General features: G+C 58.0%; 1 protein-coding gene across 2 annotated transcripts in view; it reads left to right on the forward strand.

Annotated features, from left to right (window-relative positions):
- LOC141164996 (PC-esterase domain-containing protein 1A-like) overlaps positions 1-12,968 on the forward strand; it is a 224,735-nt gene that overhangs the window by 168,700 nt on the left and 43,067 nt on the right. Inside the window, exon 1 of one of the 2 annotated variants that reach the window (XM_073650653.1) lies at positions 3,675-3,800. The exons of the other annotated variant lie outside the window; for it this stretch is intronic. The gene's annotated coding sequence lies outside the window, so the exon portion shown is untranslated. Of the gene's footprint in view, positions 1-3,674; positions 3,801-12,968 lie in introns of those variants that run through there. 2 annotated transcript variants of the gene reach the window in all.

A 12,968-nucleotide genomic window follows, 5' to 3' on the forward strand; every position in this document is an offset into this window, starting at 1 on the left:
AGAACAGCAGCTCGCCTCGCCGTGTGCTCGGGATCAGGAACAGCAGCTCGCCTGCGCCGTGGTGCCCCGGGATCAGGAGCAGCAGCTCGCCTGCGCCGTGTGCCCGGGATCAGGAGCAGCAGCTCGCCTGCGCCGTGTGCTCGGGATCAGGAGCAGCAGCTCGCCTGCGCCGTGTGCTCGGGATCAGGAACAGCAGCTCGCCTGCGCCGTGTGCTCGGGATCAGGAACAGGAGCTCGCCTGCGCCGTGTGCTCGGGATCAGGAGCAGCAGCTCGCCTGCGCCGTGTGCTCGGGATCAGGAGCAGCAGCTCGCCTGCGCCGTGTGCTCGGGATCAGGAGCAGCAGCTCGCCTGCGCCGTGTGCTCGGGATCAGGAGCAGCAGCTCGCCTGCGCCGTGTGCTCGGGATCAGGAGCAGCAGCTCGCCTGCGCCGTGTGCTCGGGATCAGGAGCAGCAGCTCGCCTGCGCCGTGTGCTCGGGATCAGGAGCAGCAGCTCGCCTGCGCCGTGTGCTCGGGATCAGGAGCAGCAGCTCGCCTGCGCCGTGTGCTCGGGATCAGGAGCAGCAGCTCGCCTGCGCCGTGTGCTCGGGATCAGGAGCAGCAGCTCGCCTGCGCCGTGTGCTCGGATCAGGAGCAGCAGCTCGCCTGCGCGTGTGCTCGGGATCAGGAGCAGCAGCTCGCCTGCGCCGTGTGCTCGGGATCAGGAGCAGCAGCTCGCCTGCGCCGTGTGCTCGGGATCAGGAGCAGCAGCTCGCCTGCGCCGTGTGCTCGGGATCAGGAGCAGCAGCTCGCCTGCGCCGTGTGCTCGGGATCAGGAGCAGCTCGCCTGCGCCGTGTGCTCGGGATCAGGAGCAGCAGCTCGCCTGCGCCGTGTGCTCGGGATCAGGAGCAGCAGCTCGCCTGCGCCGTGTGCTCGGGATCAGGAGCAGCAGCTCGCCTGCGCCGTGTGCTCGGGATCAGGAGCAGCAGCTCGCCTGCGCCGTGTGCTCGGGATCAGGAGCAGCAGCTCGCCTGCGCCGTGTGCTCGGGATCAGGAACAGCAGCTCGCCTGCGCCGTGTGCTCGGGATCAGGAGCAGCAGCTCGCCTGCGCCGTGTGCTCGGGATCAGGAGACAGCAGCTCGCCTGCGCCGTGTGCTCGGGATCAGGAGCAGCAGCTCGCCTGCGCCGTGTGCTCGGGATCAGGAGCAGCAGCTCGCCTGCGCCGTGTGCTCGGGATCAGGAGCAGCAGCTCGCCTGCGCCGTGTGCTCGGGATCAGGAGCAGCAGCTCGCCTGCGCCGTGTGCTCGGGATCAGGAGCAGCAGCTCGCCTGCGCCGTGTGCTCGGGATCAGGAGCAGCAGCTCGCCTGCGCCGTGTGCTCGGGATCAGGAGCAGCAGCTCGCCTGCGCCGTGTGCTCGGGATCAGGAGCAGCAGCTCGCCTGCGCCGTGTGCTCGGGATCAGGAGCAGCAGCTCGCCTGCGCCGTGTGCTCGGGATCAGGAGCAGCAGCTCGCCTGCGCCGTGTGCTCGGGATCAGGAGCAGCAGCTCGCCTGCGCCGTGTGCTCGGGATCAGGAGCAGCAGCTCGCCTGCGCCGTGTGCTCGGGATCAGGAGCAGCAGCTCGCCTGCGCCGTGTGCTCGGGATCAGGAGCAGCAGCTCGCCTGCGCCGTGTGCTCGGGATCAGGAGCAGCAGCTCGCCTGCGCCGTGTGCTCGGGATCAGGAGCAGCAGCTCGCCTGCGCCGTGTGCTCGGGATCAGGAGCAGCAGCTCGCCTGCGCCGTGTGCTCGGGATCAGGAGCAGCAGCTCGCCTGCGCCGTGTGCTCGGGATCAGGAGCAGCAGCTCGCCTGCGCCGTGTGCTCGGGATCAGGAGCAGCAGCTCGCCTGCGCCGTGTGCTCGGGATCAGGAGCAGCAGCTCGCCTGCGCCGTGTGCCCGGGATCAGGAGCAGCAGCTCGCCTGCGCCGTGTGCTCGGGATCAGGAGCAGCAGCTCGGCCTGCGCCGTGTGCTCGGGATCAGGAGCAGCAGCTCGCCTGCGCCGTGTGCTCGGGATCAGGAGCAGCAGCTCGCCTGCGCCGTGTGCTCGGGATCAGGAGCAGCAGCTCGCCTGCGCCGTGTGCTCGGGATCAGGAGCAGCAGCTCGCCTGCGCCGTGTGCTCGGGATCAGGAGCAGCAGCTCGCCTGCGCCGTGTGCTCGGGATCAGGAGCAGCAGCTCGCCTGCACCGTGTGCTCGGGATCAGGAGCAGCAGCTCGCCTGCTCGGGATCAGGAGCAGCAGCTCGCCTGCGCCGTGTGCCCGGGATCAGGAGCAGCAGCTCGCCTGCGCCGTGTGCTCGGGATCAGGAGCAGCAGCTCGCCTGCGCCGTGTGCTCGGGATCAGGAGCAGCAGCTCGCCTGCGCCGTGTGCTCGGGATCAGGAGCAGCAGCTCGCCTGCGCCGTGTGCTCGGGATCAGGAGCAGCAGCTCGCCTGCGCCGTGTGCTCGGGATCAGGAGCAGCAGCTCGCCTGCGCCGTGTGCTCGGGATCAGGAGCAGCAGCTCGCCTGCGCCGTGTGCTCGGGATCAGGAGCAGCAGCTCGCCTGCGCCGTGTGCTCGGGATCAGGTATAGCAGCAGCTCGCCTGCGCCGTGTGCTCGGGATCAGGAGCAGCAGCTCGCCTGCGCCGTGTGCTCGGGATCGGGAGCAGCAGCTCGCCTGCGCCGTGTGCTCGGGATCGGGAGCAGCAGCTCGCCTGCGCCGTGTGCTCGGGATCGGGAGCAGCAGCTCGCCTGCGCCGTGTGCTCGGGATCGGGAGCAGCAGCTCGCCTGCGCCGTGTGCTCGGGATCAGGAGCAGCAGCTCGCCTGCGCCGTGTGCTCGGGATCGGGAGCAGCAGCTCGCCTGCGCCGTGTGCTCGGGATCAGGAGCAGCAGCTCGCCTGCGCCGTGTGCTCGGGATCAGGAGCAGCAGCTCGCCTGCGCCGTGTGCTCGGGATCAGGAGCAGCAGCTCGCCTGCGCCGTGTGCTCGGGATCAGGAGCAGCAGCTCGCCTGCGCCGTGTGCTCGGGATCAGGTATAGCAGCAGCTCGCCTGCGCCGTGTGCTCGGGATCAGGAGCAGCAGCTCGCCTGCGCCGTGTGCTCGGGATCGGGAGCAGCAGCTCGCCTGCGCCGTGTGCTCGGGATCGGGAGCAGCAGCTCGCCTGCGCCGTGTGCTCGGGATCGGGAGCAGCAGCTCGCCTGCGCCGTGTGCTCGGGATCGGGAGCAGCAGCTCGCCTGCGCCGTGCGCTCGGGATCAGGAGCAGCAGCTCGCCTGCGCCGTGTGCTCGGGATCGGGAGCAGCAGCTCGCCTGCGCCGTGTGCTCGGGATCAGGAGCAGCAGCTCGCCTGCGCCGTGTGCTCGGGATCAGGTATAGCAGCAGCTCGCCTGCGCCGTGTGCTCGGGATCAGGAGCAGCAGCTCGCCTGCGCCGTGTGCTCGGGATCAGGAGCAGCAGCTCGCCTGCGCCGTGTGCTCGGGATCAGGAGCAGCAGCTCGCCTGCGCCGTGTGCTCGGGATCGGGAGCAGCAGCTCGCCTGCGCCGTGTGCTCGGGATCAGCCCTCCCTCATTTCCCTTCTGGCTCCTCCCTTTTCCACACTAGCTCCGCCCCTGCCTGGAGCACGTGGACCTTCTCTTTGCTTTTATTAGTAGCTGTGTGGGCGTGGTCACTTGATTACATGAGAGGGGCGAGTCAGCACTGTGGGCGGGGTCATGTGGAGCGGAGGGCGGAAGCTCCTGTGGGCGGAGCCGGCTGTGCAGTTACGCGCTGCTCTCGGGGTCTTCGGTCTGTGTGTGCGGAGGTCGGAGGTGAGAACGGACGGTGTGAACGTGTGTGTATAACGTGTGCGGTACAGCGGCCTGTGTGCGCCTTATATACTGTGGGGTCCGCTCTATACCGAGCTGTGCACCGGGTATACTGCTGTGTGCTGAATGCGACTGTCCTACTGCAGAGCATCTCACCTACAGCTCTGTATTGACCTCTTGTCCTGCAGAGCATCTCACCTATAGCTGTGTACAGTCCTGCAGAGCATCTCACCTATAGCTCTGTACAGTCCTGCAGAGCATCTCACCTATAGCTCTGTACAGTCCTGCAGAGCATCTCACCTATAGCTCTGTACAGTCCTACAGAGCATCTCACCTATAGCTCTGTACAGTACTGCAGAGCATCTCACCTATAGCTCTGTACAGTCCTGCAGAGCATCTCACCTATAGCTCTGTACAGTCCTACAGAGCATCTCACCTATAGCTCTGTACAATCCTACAGAGCATCTCACCTATAGCTCTTTACAGTCCTACAGAGCATCTCACCTATAGCTCTGTACAGTCCTGCAGAGCATCTCACCTATAGCTCTGTACTGTCCTACAGAGCATCTCACCTATAGCTCTTTACAGTCCTACAGAGCATCTCACCTATAGCTCTGTACAGTCCTACAGAGCATCTCACCTATAGCTCTGTACAGTCCTACAGAGCATCTCACCTATAGCTCTGTACAGTCCTGCAGAGCATCTCACCTATAGCTCTGTACAGTCCTGCAGAGCATCTCACCTATAGCTCTGTACAGTTATACAGAGCATCTCACCTATAGCTCTGTACAGTCCTACAGAGCATCTCACCTATAGCTCTGTACTGTCCTACAGAGCATCTCACCTATAGCTCTTTACAGTCCTACAGAGCATCTCACCTATAGCTCTGTACAGTCCTGCAGAGCGTCTCACCTATAGCTCTGTACAGTCCTGCAGAGCGTCTCACCTATAGCTCTGTACTGTTCTGCAGAGCGTCTCACCTATAGCTCTGTACACTCCCACAGAGCATCTCACCTATGGATCTGTACAGTCCCGCAGAGCATCTCACCTATAGCTCTGTACTGTCCTACAGAGCATCTCACCTATAGCTCTGTACTGTCCTACAGAGCGTCTCACCTATAGCTCTGTACTGTCCTGCATAGCGTCTCACCTATAGCTCTGTACTGTCCTGCAGAGCGTCTCACCTATAGTTCTGTACTGTCCTGCAGAGCTTCTCACCTACAGCTCTGTACTGTCCTGCAGAGCATTTCACCTACGGCTTTGTACTGTCCTCCTGCTCTGCAGCGCATCTAACCTATAGCTCTGTACTGTTATCCTGTTCTGCAGAGCATTTCACCTATAGCTCTGTACTGTTCTCCTGTCATGCAGAGCATCTCACCTATAGCTCTATACTGTCCTCCTGTCCTGCAGAGCATCTCATCTATAGCGCTATACTGTACTCCTGTCCTGCAGAGCATCTCTCCTATAGCTCTATACTGTCCTGCAGAGCGTCTCGCCTGTAGCTCTGTACTGGCCTGCAGATCATCTCATGTATAGCTGTATACTGTTCTCTACTGCAGATCATCGCCCATACTCGACAGCACTCTGTGCAGTGTTATGCTGCAGAGCATTGCTCGAGATCTCAGCTCAGGACGCAGCTGGCAGTGAGGGGGTTACCACCGCCCACCGTCCGTGACATTTGCTCTGGATGTTTTTAGTTTCTGTGTTTCCTGACTGGAGGCGACGCAGAGACCTGCGCAGCATATCGCACCCAGACACACCAGTAATCCGGCACTCGGGAATACTGAAGTATTGGGGCTGTCAGTGCTCCGCTCCCTACCAGAGCTGCAGGAAGAATCACCGGGCGCAGGTGTGGGAGGGGGGCTCCCTATATGGGGGTTCAGGAATGTACTGTGTAATACTCATCATACCGGGCTCTGCGGGGAGCTGTACTGTGTAATATTCATCATACCAGGCTCTGCGGGGGGGCTGTACTGTGTAATACTCATCATACCGGGCTCTGCGGGGAGCTGTGCCGTGTAATACTCATCATACCGGGCTCTGCGGGGAGCTGTACCGTGTAATACTCATCATACCGGGCTCTGCGGGGAGCTGTACCGTGTAATACTCATCATACCGGGCTCTGCGGGGAGCTGTACCGTGTAATACTCATCATACCTGGCTCTGCGGGGAGCTGTACTGTGTAATACTCATCATACCGGGCTCTGCGGGGAGCTGTACCGTGTAATACTCATTATACCGGGCTCTGCGGGGCGCTGTACTGTGTAATACTCATCATACCGGGCTCTGCAGGGAGCTGTACCGTGTAATACTCATCATACCGGGCTCTGCGGGGAGCTGTACTGTGTAATACTCCTCATACCGTGCTCTGCGGGGAGCTGTATCGTGTAATACTCATCATACCGGGCTCTGCGGGGAGCTGTATCGTGTAATACTCATCATACCGGACTCTGCGGGGAGCTGTATCGTGTAATACTCATCATACCGGGCTCTGCGGGGAGCTGTACCGTGTAATACTCATCATACCGGGCTCTGCGGGGAGCTGTACCGTGTAATACTCCTCATACCGGGCTCTGCGGGGAGCTGTACTGTGTAATACTCATCATACCGGGCTCTGCGGGGAGCTGTACTGTGTAATACTCATCATACCGGGCTCTGCGGGGAGCTGTACAGTGTAATACTCATCATACCGGGCTCTGCAGGGAGCTGTACCGTGTAATACTCCTCATACCGGGCTCTGCGGGGAGCTGTACTGTGTAATACTCATCATACCGGGCTCTGCGGGGAGCTGCACCTTCTAATGCTCATCATACCGGGCTCTGCGGGGAGCTGTACCGTGTAATACTCATCATACCGGGCTCTGCTGGGAGCTGTACTGTGTAATACTCCTCATACCGGGCTCTGCGGGGAGCTGTACTGTGTAATACTCATCATACCGGGCTCTGCGGGGAGCTGTACTGTGTAATACTCATCATACCGGGCTCTGCGGGGAGCTGCACCTTCTAATGCTCATCATACCGGGCTCTGCGGGGAGCTGTACTGTGTAATACTCATCATACCGGGCTCTGCGGGGAGCTGTACTGTGTAATACTCATCATACCGGGCTCTGTGGGGAGCTGCACCGTGTAATACTCCTCATACCGGGCTCTGCGGGGAGCTGTACCGTGTAATACTCATCATACCGGGCTCTGCGGGGAGCTGTACTGTGTAATACTCATCATACCGGGCTCTGCAGGGAGCTGTACAGTGTAATACTCATCATACCGGGCTCTGCGGGGAGCTGTACAGTGTAATACTCATCATACCGGGCTCTGCGGGGAGCTGTATCGTGTAATACTCATCATACCGGGCTCTGCGAGCTGTACCCTGTAATACTCATCATACCGGGCTCTGCGGGGAACTGTACAGTGTAATACTTATCATACAGGGCTCTGCGGTGAGCTGTACCGTGTAATACTCATCAAACCGGGCTCTGCGGGGAGCTGTACAGTGTAATACTCATCATACCGGGCTCTGCGGGGAGCTCTACAGTGTAATACTCATCATACCGGGCTCTGCGGGGAGCTGTACAGTGTAATACTCATCATAACGGGCTTTGCGGGGAGCTGTACAGTGTAATACTCATTATACCGGGCTCTGCGGGGCGCTGTACTGTGTAATACTCATCATACCGGGCTCTGCAGGGAGCTGTACCGTGTAATACTCATCATACCGGGCTCTGCGGGGAGCTGTACTGTGTAATACTCCTCATACCGTGCTCTGCAGGGAGCTGTACTGTGTAATACTCATCATACCGGGCTCTGCGGGGAGCTGTACCGTGTAATACTCATCATACCGGGCTCTGCGGGGAGCTGTACCGTGTAATACTCATCATACCGGGCTCTGCGGGGAGCTGTACCGTGTAATACCCATCATACCGGGCTCTGCGGGGAGCTGTACAGTGTAATACTCATCATACCGGGCTCTGCGGGGAGCTGTACCGTGTAATACTCATCATACCGGGCTCTGCGGGGAGCTGTGTCGTGTAATACTCATCATACCGGGCTCTGCGGGGAGCTGTACTGTGTAATACTCATCATACCGGACTCTGCGGGGAGCTGTATCGTGTAATGCTCATCATACCGGGCTCTGCGGGGAGCTGTACCCTGTAATACTCATCATACCGGGCTCTGCGGGGAACTGTACAGTGTAATACTTATCATACAGGGCTCTGCGGTGAGCTGTACTGTGTAATACTCATCATACCGGGCTCTGCGGGGAGCTGTACTGTATAATACTCATCATACCGGGCTCTGCGGGGAGCTGTATCGTGCAATACTCATCATACCGGGCTCTGCGGGGAGCTGTACTGTGTAATACTCATCATACCGGGCTCTGCGGGGAGCTGTACAGTGTAATACTCATCATACCGGGCTCTGCAGGGAGCTGTACAGTGTAATACTCATCATACCGGGCTCTGCGGGGAGCTGTACAGTGTAATACTCATCATACCGGGCTCTGCGGGGAGCTGTATCGTGTAATACTCATCATACCGGGCTCTGCGAGCTGTACCCTGTAATACTCATCATACCGGGCTCTGCGGGGAACTGTACAGTGTAATACTTATCATACAGGGCTCTGCGGGGAGCTGTACTGTGTAATACTCATCATACCGGGCTCTGCGGGGAGCTGTACTGTGTAATACTCATCATACCGGGCTCTGCGGGGAGCTGTACCGTGTAATACTCATCATACCGGGCTCTGCGGGGAGCTGTACCGTGTAATACTCATCATACCGGTCTCTGCGGGGAGCTGTACCGTGTAATACTCATCATACTGGGCTCTGCGGGGAGCTGTACCGTGTAATACTCATTATACCGGGCTCTGCGGGGAGCTGTACTGTGTAATACTCATCATACCGGGCTCTGCGGGGAGCTGTATCGTGTAATACTCATCATACCGGACTCTGCGAGGAGCTGTATCGTGTAATACTCATCATACCGGGCTCTGCGGGGAGCTGTACTGTGTAATACTCATCATACCGGGCTCTGCGGGGAGCTGTATCGTGTAATACTCATCATACCGGGCTCTGCGGGGAGCTGTATCGTGTAATACTCATCATACCGGGCTCTGCGGGGAGCTGTACCGTGTAATACTCCTTATACCGGGCTCTGCGGGGAGCTGTACAGTGTAATACTCATCATACCGGGCTCTGCAGGGAGCTGTACCGTGTAATACTCCTCATACCGGGCTCTGCGGGGAGCTGTACTGTGTAATACTCATCATACCGGGCTCTGCGGGGAGCTGCACCTTCTAATACTCATCATACTGGGCTCTGCGGGGAGATGTACCGTGTAATACTCATCATACCGGGCTCTGCGGGGAGCTGTACTGTGTAATACTCATCATACCGGCTCTGCGGGGAGCTGTACTGTGTAATACTCCTCATAACGGGCTCTGCGGGAAGCTGTACTGTGTAATACTCCTCATATCGGGCTCTGCGGGGAGCTGTACTGTGTAATACTCATCATACCGGGCTCTGCGGGGAGCTGTACCGTGTAATACTCATCATACCGGGCTCTGCGGGGAGCTGTACAGTGTAATACTTATCATACTGGGCTCTGCGGGGAGCTGTACTGTGTAATACTCATCATACCGGGCTCTGCGGGGAGCTGTATCGTGCAATACTCATCATACCGGGCTCTGCGGGGAGCTGTACCCTGTAATACTCATCATACCGGGCTCTGCGGGGAGCTGTACTGTGTAATACTCATCATATCGGGCTCTGCGGGGAGCTGTATCGTGTAATGCTCATCATACCGGGCTCTGCGTGGAGCTGTACCCTGTAATACTCATCATACCGGGCTCTGCGAGGAGCTGTACTGTGTAATACTCCTCATACCGGGCTCTGCGGGGAGATGTACTGTGTAATACTCATCATACCGGGCTCTGCGGGGAGCTGTACTGTGTAATACTCATCATACCGGGCTCTGCGGGGAGCTGTACCGTGTAATACTCATCATACCGGTCTCTGCGGGGAGCTGTACCGTGTAATACTCATCATACTGGGCTCTGCGGGGAGCTGTACCGTGTAATACTCATTATACCGGGCTCTGCGGGGAGCTGTACTGTGTAATACTCATCATACCGGGCACTGCGGGGAGCTGTATCGTGTAATGCTCATCATACCGGGCTCTGCGGGGAGCTGTACCCTGTAATACTCATCATACCGGGCTCTGCGGGGAGCTGTACTGTGTAATACTCCTCATACAGGGCTCTGCGGTGAGCTGTACTGTGTAATACTCATCATACCGGGCTCTGCGGGGAGCTGTACAGTGTAATACTCATTATACCGGGCTCTGCGGGGAGCTGTACTGTGTAATACTCATCATACCGGGCTCTGCGGGGAGCTGTACTGTGTAATACTCATCATACCGGGCTCTGCGGGGAGCTGCACCTTCTAATACTCATCATACCGGGCTCTGCGGGGAGATGTACCGTGTAATACTCATCATACCGGGCTCTGCGGGGAGCTGTACTGTGTAATACTCCTCATACCGGGCTCTGCGGGGAGCTGTACAGTGTAATACTCATTATACCGGGCTCTGCGGGGAGCTGTACTGTGTAATACTCCTCATACCGGGCTCTGCGGGGAGCTGTACTGTGTAATACTCATCATACCGGGCTCTGCGGGGAGCTGCACCTTCTAATACTCATCATACCGGGCTCTGCGGGGAGATGTACCGTGTAATACTCATCATACCGGGCTCTGCGGGGAGCTGTACTGTGTAATACTCCTCATACCGGGCTCTGCGGGAAGCTGTACTGTGTAATACTCCTCATATCGGGCTCTGCGGGGAGCTGTACTGTGTAATACTCATCATACCGGGCTCTGCGGGGAGCTGTACCGTGTAATACTCATCATACCGGGCTCTGCGGGGAGCTGTACAGTGTAATACTTATCATACTGGGCTCTGCGGGGAGCTGTACTGTGTAATACTCATCATACCGGGCTCTGCGGGGAGCTGTATCGTGCAATACTCATCATACCGGGCTCTGCGGGGAGCTGTACCCTGTAATACTCATCATACCGGGCTCTGCGGGGAGCTGTACTGTGTAATACTCATCATATCGGGCTCTGCGGGGAGCTGTATCGTGTAATGCTCATCATACCGGGCTCTGCGGGGAGCTGTACCCTGTAATACTCATCATACCGGGCTCTGCGGGGAGCTGTACTGTGTAATACTCCTCATACCGGGCTCTGCGGGGAGATGTACTGTGTAATACTCATCATACCGGGCTCTGCGGGGAGCTGTACCGTGTAATACTCATCATACCGGGCTCTGCTGGGAGCTGTACTGTGTAATACTCCTCATACCGGGCTCTGCGGGGAGCTGTACAGTGTAATACTCATCATACCGGGCTCTGCAGGGAGCTGTACAGTGTAATACTCATCATACCGGGCTCTGCGGGGAGCTGTACAGTGTAATACTCATCATACCGGGCTCTGCGGGGAGCTGTATCGTGTAATACTCATCATACCGGGCTCTGCGAGCTGTACCCTGTAATACTCATCATACCGGGCTCTGCGGGGAACTGTACAGTGTAATACTTATCATACAGGGCTCTGCGGGGAGCTGTACTGTGTAATACTCATCATACCGGGCTCTGCGGGGAGCTGTACTGTGTAATACTCATCATACCGGGCTCTGCGGGGAGCTGTACCGTGTAATACTCATCATACCGGGCTCTGCGGGGAGCTGTACCGTGTAATACTCATCATACCGGTCTCTGCGGGGAGCTGTACCGTGTAATACTCATCATACTGGGCTCTGCGGGGAGCTGTACCGTGTAATACTCATTATACCGGGCTCTGCGGGGAGCTGTACTGTGTAATACTCATCATACCGGGCTCTGCGGGGAGCTGTATCGTGTAATACTCATCATACCGGACTCTGCGAGGAGCTGTATCGTGTAATACTCATCATACCGGGCTCTGCGGGGAGCTGTACTGTGTAATACTCATCATACCGGGCTCTGCGGGGAGCTGTATCGTGTAATACTCATCATACCGGGCTCTGCGGGGAGCTGTATCGTGTAATACTCATCATACCGGGCTCTGCGGGGAGCTGTACCGTGTAATACTCCTCATACCGGGCTCTGCGGGGAGCTGTACAGTGTAATACTCATCATACCGGGCTCTGCAGGGAGCTGTACCGTGTAATACTCCTCATACCGGGCTCTGCGGGGAGCTGTACCGTGTAATACTCCTCATAACGGGCTCTGCGGGAAGCTGTACTGTGTAATACTCCTCATATCGGGCTCTGCGGGGAGCTGTACTGTGTAATACTCATCATACCGGGCTCTGCGGGGAGCTGTACCGTGTAATACTCATCATACCGGGCTCTGCGGGGAGCTGTACAGTGTAATACTTATCATACTGGGCTCTGCGGGGAGCTGTACTGTGTAATACTCATCATACCGGGCTCTGCGGGGAGCTGTATCGTGCAATACTCATCATACCGGGCTCTGCGGGGAGCTGTACCCTGTAATACTCATCATACCGGGCTCTGCGGGGAGCTGTACTGTGTAATACTCATCATATCGGGCTCTGCGGGGAGCTGTATCGTGTAATGCTCATCATACCGGGCTCTGCGTGGAGCTGTACCCTGTAATACTCATCATACCGGGCTCTGCGAGGAGCTGTACTGTGTAATACTCCTCATACCGGGCTCTGCGGGGAGATGTACTGTGTAATACTCATCATACCGGGCTCTGCGGGGAGCTGTACTGTGTAATACTCATCATACCGGGCTCTGCGGGGAGCTGTACCGTGTAATACTCATCATACCGGTCTCTGCGGGGAGCTGTACCGTGTAATACTCATCATACTGGGCTCTGCGGGGAGCTGTACCGTGTAATACTCATTATACCGGGCTCTGCGGGGAGCTGTACTGTGTAATACTCATCATACCGGGCACTGCGGGGAGCTGTATCGTGTAATGCTCATCATACCGGGCTCTGCGGGGAGCTGTACCCTGTAATACTCATCATACCGGGCTCTGCGGGGAGCTGTACTGTGTAATACTCCTCATACAGGGCTCTGCGGTGAGCTGTACTGTGTAATACTCATCATACCGGGCTCTGCGGGGAGCTGTAGAGTGTAATACTCATTATACCGGGCTCTGCGGG

This window comes from Phyllobates terribilis, unplaced genomic scaffold, assembly GCF_046119375.1.
Source record: "Phyllobates terribilis strain yellow unplaced genomic scaffold, ASM4611937v1 Scaffold_1__5_contigs__length_1240528914, whole genome shotgun sequence".
Taxonomy (NCBI): Eukaryota; Metazoa; Chordata; class Amphibia; order Anura; family Dendrobatidae; genus Phyllobates; species Phyllobates terribilis.